Source organism: Euprymna scolopes, chromosome 9, assembly GCF_053919585.1.
Source record: "Euprymna scolopes isolate OS-2025 chromosome 9, ASM5391958v1, whole genome shotgun sequence".
Classification (NCBI taxonomy): Eukaryota; Metazoa; Mollusca; class Cephalopoda; order Sepiida; family Sepiolidae; genus Euprymna; species Euprymna scolopes.
In genome coordinates this window covers 134,979,531-134,997,878 of record NC_136490.1, presented here as the reverse complement: position 1 = coordinate 134,997,878, position 18,348 = coordinate 134,979,531, and positions in this window count along the sequence as shown.

The window sequence follows — 18,348 nt, the reverse complement described above, 5'->3', positions numbered from 1 at the left end:
GTGTTCTACAAAAACGGTCTCCAGAGCTGCATCAAACGATGGGAGAAATACATAACTCTGGGTGGTTCCTATGTAGAAAAAGACTAATAACTGTGCCAAGTTTCGTTGCTCTACCCCTATGGGAAGTGGGTCAGGGGCATTACTTATTGCACGCCCCTCGTATATATACATATGCACATAAAGTTATGAACAGTACATAGGGCCCAAGCAAAGCCGGGTTGAACTGCTAGTATAATAGAAAAATGTTATTATTGAAAATTTATTAAAAGTTTCAAAAAATATTATAAACCTGTAAGGAAGTTATACAAAATTTGTAATATCCGACAAGGAGTACAGATATATGAGAAAAGCCTCATTCCGTAGAGATTAAAAAAATGTAATTCTTCTCATCAGGGGAAAGATGTTTGCAAAATATACAATAAATTTTGTATGTTAATTTTTTTACAAAGGAATAACCACTCATCAAGGTCCAGAGGCTACTCGAGGATAAGTTTAAAGAGTATACAGTGTTCAAAAGGACAATATAATAGTAATCGTTAGAAGTGTAAATTTGGTAAAATTGGATTACTTAAAGGGAACAGCTCATCAAGAACTTTTTTACATTGGACTTGAAGACAGCCATAGTGTAGTCAGCTGGAAAGCAGGCACGAAAGAGAGTACCACAGATATGTAGTTCTTTGAAAGAAGCTTTAGAAGATGCATTAAAGGAAACTAGGGAGAGAGAGAGAGAAAAAAAAATAAGGAGTAAAGTTACATAGATACTTTATTACAATAAGGAGTAAATAAAAAAGAAAAAGGGAAGAAACCGTTTTAGGAGATAGCATTTCGAAGCTAAATGCTTCTCATCAGAATAGGAGAAAATCGGTAATATACAAAGACAAAGGTAAAAAGACAACAGGTTAGCAATAAAAAAATATAGAGGGATAATACAGGGTGTCCCAGAAGTCGCGCACCATATATATTTATATTTATATATTTTTTTTGTTTCAGATTTTATTCCTCATTAGAGTAAAAGATAGTTTTATAAACGAGAATCGATGCATATATTCAGGCTGGAGGTGAACAATTTGAGCATCTATTGTGATTTTGATTAATAAAATTGATATTCATTGATATTCATATTTGTTTTTATATAAGTCTACATGGTGCGCGACTTCTGGGACACCCTGTATAATGGGGAAGAAAGAAGAAATAATGAGAAACTAGAAAAATATATAATGAATGGAAGATTAGGAAATACATGTGATGAAAATAAAAAAAAGGGGTGAGAAAGAAAAAAGAGAAAAATGAAAGAAAATTAAAAAAATAAAATAAAATGAAAAAGTGAAGAAAATTACAAAATAAAGAAAGGACGAGCACAAGCAAAAACAAAAATATTTATGAGTAAACCAAATCAAGTTCTTGGAGGATTCATCCGAGAGAGATAGTACTTTAAAATAAAGCGCCTCGAAAATTAATATGCCGTACACTCGTTTGTCAATAATTCTGAAGATATTATTTATTTTGTGTATTAGATCCGAGGAAACCTTGCTTTCTTGTTATATATATATATATATATATATATATATATATATATATATATATATATATATATATATATATAGAGAGAGAGAGAGAGAGAGATATATATAGATATATATACATATATATACATATATATATATATATATATATATATATATTATGGATATGTAAAGACTAAATTTAAACTTGTTCGAAAACATTATTTATTTGCATGATATAGAATTTGTGAAATTAAAAAATAAAAATGAATGTGTCAGCTGACCGGTTTCGAAGAAAAGGAGGGGGGGACAATGAATCGGAAATGAAAAAGTAGGGGGGAATATATGCATAAAAAAGGAGATGAATTAATTATTAAATAGAAACTAGATTAAACCCTAAGAGATTCTCTTTTTGTTTGCAAAGAGAAGGTCTCATAGTCTTAATAAATATAGTTTCTAGAATTTTAAGATGGTAAAGAGAGTGCGACTTGCTAAGAATGGAAAAAAAAAAGTCCGCACTAAAATTCAAAGCGCAAATACGATTATTTATAAGGTGCTCTCCCATAGATGAGCCATAGGTATTGTTCAAAACGTCCGAAGGTAGGTAATTTCCATTTCGAATTTTTGATGGAACATTTTGTTTTACCCTATTATCTAATCTTTGAGACGTCCGCCCGACGTAGCGCACACCGCAGCTATATTTAAATAAATAAATAATAGAATTGCTATGGTGGGGGGGGGAGGGGGAGAACGTTTTTACAAATTGAAGACAAAATGGGTTTACAAGAAAAAACAACACGGGTATTTGATGCAAAGTAACATTGTTGTACGACAGAAGAAATTTGCTTGGCAAATCTTTCACTAATATTACCTAGCCAAGGTAGGCGTAGGTAGATAGGGCATTTGTCGACAGATGCCTGTTTAATTTTATTGAAATTAAAGATTTTATTTTTAATAGTAGATTCCACGATTTGTAATGGAAAACCATTATTGCAAAGAGTCTTGGTAATAAATTTGTATTCATCATTTAATTTGTTATCTGAACATATCATACAAGCTCTATGGATAAGTGTTGATAAGATTATATTTTTGTTTGGTGGGGCAAAAAGAGTCCCAACGTGTGTAAAGACCAGTGAATGTAGGTTTACTATAGATGGAAGTCAAGAAAACGGAAATAACTACATCTAGAAAAGGAAGAGAAGAATTACTTTCCTTTTCTAGAGTAAATTTTAGAACTGGGTGAATATTATTAAGAGATGCAAAAAAGGTATCTGCTTCCGTTTCATTGTTGAACAGACAAAAAGTGTCGTCAACATAACGAAATAAATATCTGGTTTTTGAAGGCCAGATAAAAGACTCTTTTCGTGGAAACCTACGAAAATATTAGTCAGAGCTGGTCCCAGGGGAGAACTCATCGAAACACCATCTATCTGCCTGTACATGATGTTATTAAAACTGAATTCGACCGACATGATGGCGAATTCCATAAGTTGCACAAAAATATTCTCAGGAATAGGAGGAGTTGAGAGTTGATTGCTATAAAGGGCATCGGCACATATATCAATAGTCTCTGAGAGTGGAACGCAGGTAAATAGGTTTTCAATATCAAAAGAACACATAAATTTGGTGTTTCGATGGTGTATTTTCATTGTTCGTTACAGATGTTTCGCGACCATTCGGACAATTTCAAACCTTATAACGTTTGAAAATATTCACAAGAACGGCCTCTCATCAGACGTATGGAAAAAACACTTTTTTAATGAACAATATGGAATCTATTTTCATTTTAAGGAAAAACTATGCGATAAATGATTTACCTACATTTCTTCCTACAGAGGTTTTTCCGGTTTCTGTGTGTTATGGACTGTTTGTATCTACATATTTTCCCATCTTTTTTTTTAATGTTTCAATCGATTATTCATTTATCCTAGCAACCAATTACCTATGTTCACTTAATTTAGGTTATTACTATTTTTCTCTAAGTTATTAATTTAAATTTATTTATTTATATTATTTTATTTATTTTTTCTTAATTCCGGACCTGATATTTAACATTTCTACCATATTGTTTTGGGTCTGTGTTAGTTTCGTGTGTAGCGATTATATTGGCGATTTACAATTATTTCTGCATACTTATATCTGTAATTTTAAAAATGTTTTTTTTTTTAATTTATTCTAGAAGGAGAAGATGGTTAGTCTTACCTTTTATTCAATGCCAGCTCAGTTTGCATTTTTAAATTTTAAATTTCAATTTCAAATTACATTACCCAGCAGCTCAACGTGAAAGTAAAGTATGCAATTTAAGAATTGATTTAGTTAAAAGACAAATTAACATTGCCCAAGAATTAATTCTCAAGCATAAAAATGAACTACATGATCTTGAAGAAAAACTGAAGGGCCGTATTACCAATAACCGATACACTGAACTTACACAACGACTTACTGATATCGTTTCTAATTGCGCACAATCGCATCGACTGACCATCCAAAATAATGTAACTCTTTTTACCATGGATCTATCAGATTGTCTGATAACACAATTTTATATTAATCTTTCTGATTACAATTTTTCAGACGGACAAAAAGAGTTCTTAAATCTTGGACCTAACTGCCATCTCACACCACAATTTAACCATCAAAATAAAAAAAAGCCGAGATAGAACTTACTAACCTAGAAAAATAAAATAAAATTACCACTCACCCTTGGTTAAGGGATATTCTATAAGTGGAAGCCATAATAACTCGATTTTATAAAAAAAAACAACTCAATACTAACTACTGATTTAAAAAGTGCTACCAAAGAACTACGTAACAATCATAATATAGTTATAACAAAAGCTGATAAATCTAACATCTTTGTCATTCTTAACAGATCAGATTATGATGAAAAACTTAAAAATATTATTAATGATAATACGAAATTGAAAAAAAAAAATAGTAAAGTTCTACAAATTCACTTAAAACGCAAGCTAACTACAGCTAATAACGCACAAATCGGTAACTATCAATTCCCTAAAATAATTGGAGAATATAAACCTGGTTACCTATATGGCACAGTCAAGATACATAAATCTGATTTTCCTCTCTGACCAATTCCAAATTTCTATTACCATCTATCGTCTAACGAAAACATTAAACGAACTTATTAGCCCGTGTATTCCTAGCAAATATATCATTGAGTCCACACACGAACTAATGCAAATATTAAAATCAATGCAACCAGAAAACAAAATACTTGCTTCTCCCGGTGTAGAAAGTTTATTCACAGATGTACATGTAGTAGAAACAACATTTTTAATAATCCGTCACTCCCCCTCCACTTAAAATTAATAAAGGAATATTAAAAAAAATACTATTAATCTGTACTACAGATGTACCCTTCTATGACCCCAACGGTAACATATATACCCAAATAGACGAGGTGGCAATGGGATCAGTCCTTGGACCGACCCTAAGTGAATTTTACATGGCTGATTTAGAGAACAAACCATTACATTCTTAGTTTAACTGAAAATAATGAAATGATATACCAACTACAGTCCTTTTAAAAAACAAACTCAATCCTTAAATTAACTGTAGAGTTGAACAATAATGATAAAATTTCATTTCTTGATGTCCTTATTGACACGTCCAACAATACTTTTAATACCTCTGTTTATAAAAACCAACAATCATAAACTCCAGCCTCTTGAACTTTAAAAGTGAGTGCCCACAAAGATACAAAATAACCATAGTAAAAAATTATAAATCGCGCTAAAATAATATCAGCCACAAAAAGCATTAATCATTAAAATTAAAAAAAAAAATTAAGCAAATATCAACAATCATTTTTCTAATTACATTGTTGATGAACAAATAAAACGAATGCTAAATTCCCTTGAAAACTCTAATAATAATATTAGCCAACAGCGCAATGCAAACCCCATCAATATATTTTATGAAAATCAAATGACACCCAACTTAAGAATCGAGGAAAATGCAATTAAAAATACAGTACGTAGGTACTTCACGCCTCTTAAATAAAATTTATTATTTAATACAAGAAGTTTAGAACAAAAAAAAAACCTTGTGGTTAGAAACAACTCATCGCCGGCTATAAAAACGTTGGAACAAACCAATGTAATGTATACATTTAAATGCTCTATGGAAGAATGTAACTCCGAAAATAATACATACGTTGGGCATACAACGACAACATTGTCCCGGCGGCGAATAACCATGCATCTAAATAATACTAGTGCTATATATAAACATTTGATGAAAGAACATAACTGTCCCCCCTCCAATCTTAGAAAGGTCCTCGTTGACAACATAAAAATTATACAACATGAAAATAATATTAAAAAATTAAAAATTCTTGAAGCATCATATATTAGAACCCTTCAACACACTATAAATGATATCGCATTCGAGACAACCAGTAACGTTCATAAATGTCTTGCGTAGTTCGTAGTGGACAGACTTCGTTAACAGTGTCCACGAACTTGCTGATTAAAATACTCGAATTTTTAATCGATCTATACTTTTAATTGACTTTTCATCGACTTTATATATATTTTCACTTATCACCTTACGCTGGTTACTTTATACTTTAATTTTTACTTTTAATTCTCATTTTTGCTCCTTCGCACTTTTACTTCCACACCTGAAGATAATTCGTGGACGAATCGAAAGCGGTCGTGACAGCAACAACCATGAAACCTATGAATATTTTTGATAAAGGATTATATGGAATAAATGAATAAATAAAAAAGAATCATAAAGCAAAGTGTCTCCGTTGCATTTAATAATATTTGCTTGTATATATATATACATATATATATATATATACATATATATATATATATATATATATATGGTGCGTAAGGTATCATACGTCACTTTATACACTTTAAGAAAAACGGAAAATAAAACTGTTTGATCTTTGAAATTTACAAATCCTTGTAACAAAACAAACACATATATTTGTTTTGTTACAAGGATTAGTAAATTTCAACGATTAAACAGTTTTATTTCTCGTTTTTCTTAAAGTGTATACACTTTATATCTAAGTTTTGTTTTGTATATATCCGCTTCCGTCTTCTATAAACGACTCAATTCGAGTTCGAACGCGACTTCAAGCTTTGATCAGGTGGTCTTTATTTATGTCCGCTATTGCTCCGGCTATTGCTTGTATCTGAGAGGATTTGGTTTCATGAGGATACTTATCAAGTTCCTTTTCAACGACACCCCACACTTAATAATCTAAAGGATTAAGGTCTGGTGAGTTAGGAGATCGTAAGTTTGCTATGACATGATCATGAAAAAGTCTCGGTCATCAAATTCTGGGGTTTCAGAGCTTTATGGAATGGTACCGAATCTTGTTGGACGAATTAGGTCCTTCCATTAACTACGTTGACTATCCAAGGCTTAACAATGGTTTGTAGAGACTCGACATATGCATCTGTATTGTCTCTAAGGCCCTGTCTAAAAAAATAAATAAGAAAGCATGATATACCCTTCACTACTAATAACATTGGAAGCCATCATTAACGACTTTTAGAAATCTTGAAGTTTCTGAATTGCTGGTTGGTTGTTTTTGTTTTACGGCATATCAACCTTTTTCAGGTTATTTAATGCCGAATCTAGTTATTTTGAGGAACGATTTTTAATGGAGTATATTTTTTTAAAGTCAGATTCTATTTAACCCATAGTTGGGACCCTAACAGGCACTACCACTCCGGGTCAGAGTGGACCTGGGAGCAATGGCAATTAAAGGGTGACTCCACACTCCCCAAGGTCCGCAAGGTCTGGCCTCGCCATCGGATATAGTTTTAGGTCATATCCATGAATTGCTGGGTTTCGCTTTTATAGACATTATTGTAGCGTGTCTTTTCGTAGTATCTGTCATGGGATCTTCTAAAAGAAAAAAAAAAATTAATTAGTATGGTTTAAATTACTAAAATATAAGTGTCCTAAAATACCTTGATCCTTGAGTCTATATTTTATTTTCTTTCTTTACTATATTTACTCTTATTCGATCACATAAGTCTTTAGCGCAGACACTTAACTTTTATTTCTGATTTCTGATCAATCGAAACTAGGGGTAGTTCACTGTCACGCCAGAAGATTTTGTTAGCAGCTAAAAATCAGGCAGTTGACACCGGCATTCGTCTTAGTCTACAGCATTTCCTTTCTCTTTCTCTTCCTTCATATTTTATATTTTTATGTTTTATCTTTCTCATTTCCGTTTTTATTTTTTTTATCATTTGTTATTATTTTTTCTTTATTTTTTTTTCTATTTTAATTGACCTCTTGCATTATATAATATCCTCTTATATATACATTATTTAGATTCCTCCAATTTCTGACTCATTCTTTCTTAGGTCATCTGATATGGTGTCCACTCTGCATCTCTCTTTCTCTTTCTCTCTCTCTTTCTCTCTCTCTAGACAACTCCCACTCCCCTTCCTCATCCTATCCAGCTTGCTTCTCTCTTCTACTTGATTAACTATCTTAATCAACTAAATTACCTCTTCCAACAATAACGCATTTCATTATCTTTCCAAAAGTCTTTTCCTACACCCATGTGTTTTACAACGTTCTGCCATATAACATGCGGTTTGTAAAAGTCTCTCTCCCCGTCACTTAATGCCGACCATAGCCAGTGTTTTCTCGTCGTCGACTTCACACATTCATCTTCCTCGGCAGGAATTTTCGTCTTCTGTTCAGCCACGCGCTGTCCTTTTTTCCCCTTCCTTTTTCTTTTCTCTTCCGTGACGTCAGCGCGTGAACATTTGTTTAATTTGCATGTTAACTTACGACTACCGCGTATTTTCTCATACGCACGTCATACACGCTACGTTACAAATGGAGATTATAACAACACGTAAAATTACAAATGATATTATAATTTTAATCTAGATATTCCGAGCAGTCCTTCGCTCCTTATCAAAAATGTGTTCCTTAATTAAAAACAAAAATCAATGAATATTAGCATATATTAAAAACTTGAGAATTTTCAACTTTGCAAAACGCTTATTCTTTATCACAATGTACAAATTTGTCACGATCTACCTCCCCCCCCCCCCAAAAAAAAAGCCAACCATTTCACCCAAACAGACTATACATTAGATAAGATCAAATGTATTTTCACAGACAAAACATCACCGCCCACATATGAATACTTGATTTTAGTACGGGATATCTTCTTTCTCTAGAGACTTTTTCTTACAGAAGAGACATTGCTAGTTCTTCTGTTGGTTGGTTGGTTGTTTTTGTTTCACGGCATATCAACCCTTTTTAGGTTATTTAACGCCGAATCCAAAGATTCAGAAAAAAACTTTTTTTTATAGAATATATTTGTTGTTTTCAAGTCGGTTTCTATTTAACCCATAGTTGAGACCCTAACAGGTACTACCACTCCGGTTCAGAGTGGATCTGGGAGTAATGGCAATTAAAGGGTGGCTCCACACTCCCCAAAGCTCGCAATCTGGGGCCTCACCATCGGATATAGTTTAAGGTTATATCCAGGACCAGTTCTTCTGTACTCTATCCTATGTTATCTATGGTACGTGTTCGACTGAGCTCTGATCCATAACCCATGTAAGACATTCGCGACAAACCCTTGTCTAGCTACAGCCATTGTAAATACTTCTCGTTTCTTCTATATACTTGCAACTAAACATTGTAATATAGAGAGTTTTAAAACGTCAATAGATATATTTGGGCTTGTGTGTGTGTACATAACTATATCTATTTGTATATTGATCGTCTAGTGGTTATGTCAACGTGTGTATAACATTTAAGGGGCTGTTCACAAGACATATACGGATTGCAAAACATTGATAGGGAAAATACTTTCTTCTTCGATAGGTTTTATTCAGTTCTTTGCTCACCTGTTTGGACCATCCGAACTGCAGTAAAGATCTTCAACTTCCCCGGAAAAAAAAATACCAGACCAAAAGAAATCCCGTAGTCCCTTACTTCTCGAAGTGGCAAGCACTGTTTTTATTCACTTTTCCAGTCCGTTGGATTCGACTCGCCTCCTGGTCATTCGAAGAAACCAACTTCTCTTTTCAGCTCCCAAAACCCAACTCAACTACCTAAATCTCCGCGTCTCATTTTAAGATCTACGCCATTTAATTGACCTTTACGTCATACTATGTGAGACTAAGTCAGACTGGTAGAGGTCAAAACAATTTTTAAATTATTGTTAATAATTTAATCATTGTAAAACACATTTTGTTTTTACTATTTCTCTAAACATTAGCTTTCTAGTTTATGATTATACTAGCCTGGGTGCACGGCGTTGCCTGGGTCTTTAGAGGTGTGTGTTGAGCAAAAACAAAGTTGTAGAAGGCAATTAGGTTCGAACATGTACCGCGAAGAAGAAAAAAAAAACGTAAAAAAAGTGACGTATTTGCTGTTGCGTCCATCGCCAAACCGGAAGTGGCGAAGGTTTGAATTAAGAGTAGCCAATCGAAAAGAGGTGATGACTTTAAAGAATATCGGCAAAAAAAGTGACCTCTCCTTGTAGAAAAGTGCCCAGTTGATGGCGAAGGAAATAATATTTTTTAGTCAATTTTTCGATATTTGTCGTTCGAAGGGTCGAGCTTGAAAACGATACCGACTATGTGAAATTAGTCGCCTCTGTCGAAATTTTTAGGTAAGCCTCATACATACTTTTAAACAGACAAGTGAGATTTATATTATAGAATAGCAGGGGTGCCCGGCGTTGCCCGGGTGAAAAGAGAAAAGTTTTGGGAAGGAGGTAAATTCGAACCAGAAGCCTTGATGTGAATAGTCTGATGACTTAGCACGATGCTACGAGAGAATTGAGAAAAGCTGTAAATAAACATTTAAAAACGAAGGTGGTTTAACGCTAAGGGTATCTAGGTCAAACATCACGCCATAGTAGTAGTAGCAATAGTAGAGAAAAATAAAATCACAGCGCGAATTTTGTTACATAAAATATATTTAAGACGACGGTTCGTAAATCGGACATATTATCATCTAGATAGAATATAAAAAGTTATAAGAAACAGTGACCACCACGAGCGCCCCCTCCAATGCCTTTGGCGGACATACGAAAATAATGCACACACAAACACACACAAACACACACAAAACACATACACTTTCGCTTTTCGGGGGTGCCTGGCGTTGTCCGGTTGTAAAAGAAGAAGAAAAAAGTTTTGGGAAGGAGGTAGGGCCGATCCCGAACCCTTGGGGCGAGTAGTCTGATGACTTACTAGGACGTTACGCGTGCCGAGATAGAGGAAGGGTGAAATTATACGTTTAAAAAAGCAGGTGGTTGAACGACAACGTTTGGTTTTCGAGGTCAAACATCACGCCATAGTAGTAATAGTAGTAGAGCAAATGAAATTACAGCGCGAATTTTGTAACATGAAAGATAGAGACGACCTCCTTTTGTAAATCAGAGATATTACAATCTTGACAGTATATAAAAAGTTCTTAGAAACAGTAACCACCCAGAGACCCCCCCTTCCCGAAAAAAGCCTTTGGCGAACATACGAAAAAATTGTACACACACACACACACACACACACACACACACACACACACACACACACACACACACACACACACACACACACATTTTCGCTTTTATATTATAGACTAGCGGGGTTACCCGGCGTTGCCCTAGTGTAAAGAGACGTTTGAGTATGTGTGTGTATGGGGGAGGGGGTAAAATAACAGTAGGAAGTCCGGATGGAATGAGGTGTTCAAAACGTGTTAGTAGCGGGGGATCAAAACAACAGTAAGCAGACCGGGTGGAGAGAGAGAGAGAGAGAGAGAGAGAGAGAGAGAGAGAGAGAGAGAGAGAGAGAAAGAGAGAGGGGGTAGCAGCGGAGAGAGTACTCGGCGTTGTCTGGGTGTGTGTAGATTTTGTAGTAAAGAACCGCGGGTACGGAGGCAATCAAAACGACAGTAGGCAGCCAGGGTGAAGAGAGGTGTTAAAAAATGTGGAAAGAAACTGAAGGAAAATCGGATGTCTTAATAATGCTCTATGACGCGACCAGAAGTTCGGAACATTAAAATTAGCAAAGTCAATCTAACCGATACGATGACTTGCGAAAATGGCTCGCAAGAAATCGACCCCTCCTTGTACAAAACTGACTTGTTTAGGAAGAAGGAAATAATGCTTTTGGTCAATTTTTCGATATTTGTCGCCCGAGACATCGCGCTTCAAAATGACCTCAATCTTGTCAGGATCTGTCGCCTTTGTCAGAAGTTTTTGCGAGACATACATACATACATTTAAACAGACAGATGAGATTTATATAATAGACTAGCGGGGGTACTCGGCGTTGCCCGGGTGTTTAGAGGTATGTGTGTTGGGTGGTAAATCAAAACAAAATGGAAACTAGAGCATAAACGAAGTAATAACCATGCTAAACTTCTTAACAAAATCGGAAAAACAAAAACAAAGCCAAAATAACAAACAAACAAAAAAAAAACACAGCGGACTTGAAACCTTAAGATAATGACGCCGCTCCTTAACCCACTGAGCTAATAGCACGCCAGGGAAATTATGTCGTTTTTTAATATTTAAACTAATTCAAGAAAGACAGTTTTTTGCGCATGCGTATATGGCTATCTTGTCATTTGAGGAACTGTAGTAGTATAGAAAATGAAATCACAGCGCGAATTTTGTCACATAATAAAAGATACAGACGACGTCGTTTCGTAAATCGTAGATATTATAATCTAGACACTATATAAAAAGTTCTAAGAATGAGTGACCCCCCAACCCCGCTAAAAAGACTTTGGCGGACATATGAAAAAAATATACACACACAAACACATTTTCGCTTTTATATTATTGATAAACACTTATTTCAACTAGAATTTAATTTCAAACAACAAATTTATCCTAGGCTAGCAAGGTTATCTGTCATCGTTCAGCATTTCTTATTCTACAACAGAAATTCTATATGTCAAGTTTATTTTCAACAACTACCTGCCGGTAGAAAACAGTACCACAGGACTAATTCGTAACTAACTACAACATTAGTGTTTTCAAGTCCAATGTTACCAAATTTTTGCTGAGCCATCTTCTTAAATAATACACTTCTGCCACGTTTCAATCATTGTTACCGATCTTCAGGACGTTGTCTCATCGTCTCCCCTTGAGAAACTCATTAACTTATCTTTGAGTAGACTTTGATAAGTGGTGACCCATTAGTACATAAGAAAAAAACCCTACGAATCTGAACTTGTGTGTTGTCATGTGTTGTAGGGATAAGTTTCTGTACAGACTGACATTTATATCGCTTTGAAATGAAACTTTATCAATTGCATTAATTAGTTGTTCGGTAATCATAAAGAAATGAACGCGCATATGGTGACATTAAAAAAGGTAATGGTTCTTTCCGCTGTTCACGAAAGTATTCTACTCTGAATCCCTTTTTACGACTTTTGTCTTTTATGAGAAGGAATATTTGACATAAGGCTTCATAACGTCTTATTTGGATGATACGAACTACTATTTTCGTCTTAAATATTATTTTCACACCTTTTTGGCCGATGTAATCGCCTACCTTCTTAAGGTGTATCTTGCCACGCTCGAAAATCTTTCTGTCTAACTCGAACGATTCCCAGGTTCAACAGAAAGATTATAGAGTTCGAGAAGATACATCCGAAGAAGCTCGGAGATTACATCGGCCAAAACCTTGTGGAAATAACAGTCAAGACAAGAGTAGTCTGAATAATCCAGATAATACAGAATATTGAAGTAGTTTAGACTTACTATATCTAAGTCAGGATTATGATTAATTCGGTAATGTAAGTGGTGTTAGTGTATCTTGCGTGGTTTCTGATTTTTAGGAGAACGCAAAGGCATACAGGATTACGATTTTCCTTTTGACTAGTATTCTAATGCTTCTTTTGTTCTGTTTTATGTATTTTCCTCGTGCTTACTATCTTTCCATTTCTTTATTATTTTTTCTTTATATTTCGTCGTTCTTGTTTACGTTGTCTGTTTCTTTTTCCCCCTCTCGTTATCTGTTTATCCTCATCTCTCGCTTACAATCTACAGCCTTCTCGCCGTTCTCCCCATATCAGCATCCCCCTCTTTACACAGTCTCACCATCTATATCACATTAAGTGAGCATATCACAAACCACTGGCCTGTGACTGGCGCTGGTCTGCCACTTAGCGATAACTAACTTTTGTTTGAAATCATTTTTGTCTTCTTGCCCCTTCCCCTTCCTCAAAATAAAAAAAGAAAGACAAGAAAGGATATGAAACAAAATACAAAACACCAAAGAAACAAATAGAAATACAAAAAAATGAAAAACAAAACAAAAAAAAACAAAAAAAAACAAAAAACAAAAAAAAACGATGCGGCCATTTATTTCTGCGAAATATTTCCTTATCTCTCCAGACACTTAAAACAGTTATAAATGAATGTTTATCATTCTTAAAACTTGGGAAGCCTGCAACAAGTCAGAGACATGAAATATGCAACGGCACACTAAACATGGCTAACAAAATATTAGGTAATATTCAACTGTTCGCTAAAAATTTGGTGTTAACGACTTTCCGTATTTTTTCTCAGTCGCTGGTAAGGCACGAGAATCGAGGATGTTTTTGACAACTTGTTGAAACAAACTTGGCGAACAGGTTTCAAATTCTGTTTCAGTGTCTCATAGATTGTTTTTAATGCCTAGTAAAATGATAAGTTTTTGGTGCGAACAGAAAAATGATAGTCTTCCCAACCTCCGATCTTGTGTCACATCTTCCTGTGGTGAGAGAGAAGTAAACAACGCTTACAACGATCATCACAAGACCCAAAAACACGCTTAGATGAGCTTTGTTTGCTCCAGTCTTAAAACATATCGGGAGAACAAGCTATTTTTAAATCCAGATATTTTTTTCTACAATTAACACAAATTAATTTCCTCTGCATATCAATTTTTAACATGATATATAATTATTTTCAAAATCAAACAACGTCACAACTCATACAAGCCATGAAAGCCACAGACCGGAAGTTGAAGACCTGAGTTTCGTCCTTATTGAGGCTTATCAGAGGAACATATCCCAACCCAGGATTCGAAAACCAGAATCATAGACTTTCTTGTATGTAGTGCGGTTGTCCAGATGGTAGGGTATTTGCCTCAGATACAAGTAGCTATGGTGTTCGAATCCCGAGTTCGAGTATTTTCAACATGAGATTAAATGATATGTGCAACATGAGCTCAAATGATATGTTCAACATGAGCTTAAATGATATGTTCAACATGAGCTCAAATGATATGTTCAACATGAGCTCAAATGATATGTTCAACATGAGCTCAAATGATATGTTCAACATGAGCTCAAATGAGGGCGAAACTCGAGTTTTTGACTTCCCGTATGTAGCTTTCATTGTTTGTACGAGCTGCGACTTTGCTAAATTGTGAAAATAGTTACACACACACACACACACACACACACACACACACGCGCGCGCGCGCGTGCGCACACACACACACACACACACACACACACACACACATATATATATGAAAGAAGCTTTGTTCATGGAATCTACGTTTTGATTTAGGCACAGTTAAAGAGTGGGGAAAGTTATTGACAGTGGTTTCAGCCAGACGGGTGTTTTTCAAGAAAGATTAGCGAGGGGGAACCAGAGATTGTAGAGCTCAGATTTGTTTTCTTTCTTTTTTTTGCAGCTGATTTATGAAGAATCTGATGCGCTGAGTCCAAAGCTTACATTGGTTTTGTTCAATCCATTCATATTTTTGAGCGATGGCCACGTGTTGTTTTGTTACGTGCTTGTTCACATGTACGCATGTCTGAAGCGTTTTTTTTTTTTAAGAAATTGGTTGGAGTAAAATGCCATGTCGAATAATTGTTATGATAAAAAATGAGTATTTTAATGGCAAGAAGTATTCCGGTCTGATAGTTCTGAGTGATTATGTTGAAAAAAAGGATGAGTTCGAAGTCATAAAATCTCGAAATCTTCCTAAAATTGGTGCAACAAAGCATAAAATTGGTGGATCAAAATTGATTCTTTGCTAAGAAATAAAATCGTCGTCAACGATCCTCTGGTAGACATAGGCAGAATACTCTTACCACTGCTGCACATCAAACCCGGTTTAATAAAACATTTCACCAAAGCTCTGAACAAGAATGGTAACCGCTTCACTTACTTGTGGGCAAAATATTTTATTATCTTAAAAAAAATATGTAGGATGAGATGTGTTGATAAAAATCAGTTGATAATGACAGAAAAAAATGCAATCGATTTTGTCAAAAGATGATTTTTTTTCTTCAAACTAACTTAGCACAAAAACCTTACCTGGTGGAGAGAAACAGATGCTATATCCTTATTCAGCAGCGCAACAGCGTTATCAATCAGTTCTGGAAATCTAGAAAATATTCAAAAGTAAAATAAAATGTTGCTCAGTGTTTTCAATCATCATCTTAAAAAATCAAAAACATAAAATATTCTGTTCGTATATTCACAGAAGATTAGCGAGCACAACAAAAGGCACCGAAGAAGGCCGGAGAGTGCAACGGTCTTAATGTAAAAATAAGAATATCCAAAATGAGAATAACAGTTGGAAACTTCTAAATGGAAAAATAATGAAGTAAAGTCGATCTTGGAAACTGTTTTGAAAACCTTTCGCAATAAAAATATATGACTTATCGCAAACGGTCGACCTTATCTCATCATCATTCCAAGCTTGGAATTAAATTCTTTTCCTATTTCTCCTCCTCCTCCTCCTCCTCCTCTTCTTCTTCTATCTTATTTTATCTTCTTCTTTTCCATCATCATCATCATCATCATCATCATCATCTTTTATCTTGGTCTTCTTCTTCCCCTTCTTCTTCTTCTATCTTCTATCTTATTTTATCTTCTTCTTTTCTATCATCGTCATCATCATCATCATCATCATCATCATCATCATCATCATCATCATCATCATCATCATCATCATCATCATCGTCATCATCATCATCATCATCTTTTTATTCTATCTTCTATCTTATTCTATCGTCTTCTTTTCTATCATCATCATCATCATCATCATCATCATCATCATCTTCTTCTTCTTCTTCTTCTTCTTCTCTATCATATTCTTCTTGTTTTTCTTCTTAATTGTCCCGTTTGAAACACAAGGCACTTGTCGTTCATCCTAATTTCTTCGGACATAGATTTTCTCTTACGCACTCTTTTCTTCCCCTGCCTTTCCTTGTCTCCCCCTAAAAATCTCTCCTTTCTTGAACTATTTTAATATCTAATTTATTATCATATTCAACTATTCCATTTTTTTAATTCTTTCTACTCTCCTGTTCTATAGCGAATTATATTTTCGCTTTATGCCATCCTCATAGGAATAACGTAAATAGAGAAAGCAAACAGCAGGACAACACACAAGAGACGAAATGCTTCAAGGCAGTCTTGTCTGTCACTCATTCATGTTCAAAATAAACAAGAGAAGATACAGAAATCGAACAACATTGCTATCAATGATTTATTCATCACCAAACATGTCAGCACTCGGAAGACATATGTAAAACTTGTTGAATTAAATTAAAAGAGGAAAAAATGAAAATACATCTCACTCTACATACGCAGAGTCCAATAAGCTTCTTTTTTTATATAGGCGTCACCACTTATCAAGGCCTAGAGGCCACTAAAGGATAAGTGTTAAAGAGTCTACAGTAGTCAAAAGGACCATATAGTAATCGATAGTAATTGAAGTTCGGTAAATTTGTTAACATAAGTGTAACGGCTCATCAAAAACTTGTTCACGTTGGACTAGAAGAAAACCATATTAAAGCCAGCTGGAAAGCAGAAAAACGGAAGACAATTCCACAGGCGTGCAGTTCTAAGAAAGAAGCTTTGATCATGGAATCTATGTTTAGGTTTAGGCACAGATAAAGAGTGGGGGAAATTATTGATAGTCTTTTCAGCTAGACGAGTGTTTCTTGTGAAAGTTTGGCGAGGGGGGGGCCATAGATTGAAGCTCAGTCGAACACTTTCCATGAAAATAACGATAAAGCAGAGAAAAACTCACAACATCTCTTCTGTGAGATAGAGGTTGCAGCGAAGAGAAAAGGTCATCTCCCCCGAGGCACCGAAGTCTATTTTGAACCCTATCTAGGCAGGACAAGTCCTTTCTAGTAGCTCATGCCCAGATATGGCAACAGTACTCCATCCTTGGACGTACCTGGCTCTTATATAGATATAGAATTGCATCAGCAGTGAGATATCTACTGGATCGATAGAAGGATCCCACCATTTTCCAGCGGCCTTGGCAACAGATTTGATGTACGTATTCCATTTAATATCAGGAGTAAAGGTCAAGCCCAGAAGCTTGTCAAAACTTGAAACCTCCCCAAGACGAGAGCCATTCATTTTAATTGATGCCAGATGGGGATCAGAACGTTGATGATGTAAAGATAGAAGCTTGGTTTTAGATGCATTAAAAGCAACCAGTCACTCCTTTCCCCATTGTACAACGTGATCAAGATCAGAGGAGAGAGAATCGGAGAGAACTTGGTCGTTTACTCTCTTAGATGCGCTACCATAGATGGTAGTGTCATCAGCAAAAATGTCTACAAATGATGTAACGATGTGATTTGGAAGATCATTAATGCAGATCAGGAAAAGAGTTGAGCCCAGGATGGACCCCTGAGGGACTCCAGCATTAATACTGTGAGCTTCTGATTTTTGCCCATCAATTACTACTCTTATGAGCCTACCAGAGAGAAATGATTTAATAATTGAGAAGATATTTCCAGCTATACCATAGCTGGAGATCTTGTGAAGACAACCTTTATGCCATACCCTATCAAAGGCCTTTGACATGTCAAGAGCAATTGC